This window comes from Capsicum annuum, unplaced genomic scaffold (genome assembly GCF_002878395.1).
Source record: "Capsicum annuum cultivar UCD-10X-F1 unplaced genomic scaffold, UCD10Xv1.1 ctg78008, whole genome shotgun sequence".
Taxonomy (NCBI): Eukaryota; Viridiplantae; Streptophyta; class Magnoliopsida; order Solanales; family Solanaceae; genus Capsicum; species Capsicum annuum.
The window spans coordinates 5001-6029 of NW_025888459.1; positions in this window are offsets into that span (position 1 = coordinate 5001).

The window sequence follows — 1029 nt, forward strand, 5'->3', positions numbered from 1 at the left end:
ACGATGCGATGGTGCCACTGTGCCACGATGCCTTGGTACCACGGTGCTTTGGTGCCGTGGCGCCGTGCTGCAGTGCCTTGGTTCCATGGTGCCACGATGCCACGGTCCCATGGTGCCATGGTGCCACGATGCCACGGTGCCACGGCACCACGGTGCCACGGCGCCATGGTGCCTTTGTGCCTTTGTGCCTTGGTGCCACAGTGCCATGGCACCATGGCAGTGCCTTGGTGCCACGGTGGTACGGTGCCATGGTGCCACGCTGCCATGCTGCCACGCTGCCACGGTGCCATGGTGCCTCGGTGCCTTGGTGCCACGGTGCCACGGTGCCATGGCGCCATGGTGCCACGGTGCCTTGGTGCCATGGTGCGTTGGTGCCACCATGGTACCACGGTGCCTTGGTGCTACGGTGCCATGGTGCCACCATGGCAGACCACTATATGTCCGTCGGCGTTCGTCATTGGAGGCGTCTGCAGCATCGCACTCGACGGTCACAAAAACCTCTAATTGCGACATGCCTCCACGCACCGACGTTATTCTCGATGCGTCGCTGAGCACTTATGGCGCACTTCGCATCGCGGAAAACCTCTAGTTGCGATGTCGTTGTTTTTCACGACAGGCCACTTGAAATCGTATGCTTAACTATTTGGAATGGGACACACGCGATGCTTGAAAGACAAGAGGCTAACTCGGGTGAGGTGAACTCGCAACACTTGGTGGGATTTTTCAAGGACGGTTGCACAAACCTCCTTTGAAGATGGGCCGAAAAATGGTTGGATTGGATGGGAGGGACGAACCGGAGCGACAAAGGGCTAAATCTCAGTGGATCGTGGCAGCAAGGCCACTCTGCCACTTACAATACCCCGTCGCGTATTTAAGTCGTCTGCAAAGGATTCTACCCGCCGCTCAATGAAAATTGTACTTCAAGGCGGCCACCACGACCCTTCCGCCGCGGCGTCTTAGCCAACGAAACGTGCCCTTGGGGGCCGAGGCCCCTACTGCGGGTCGGCAAGCGGACGGCGGGCGCATGCG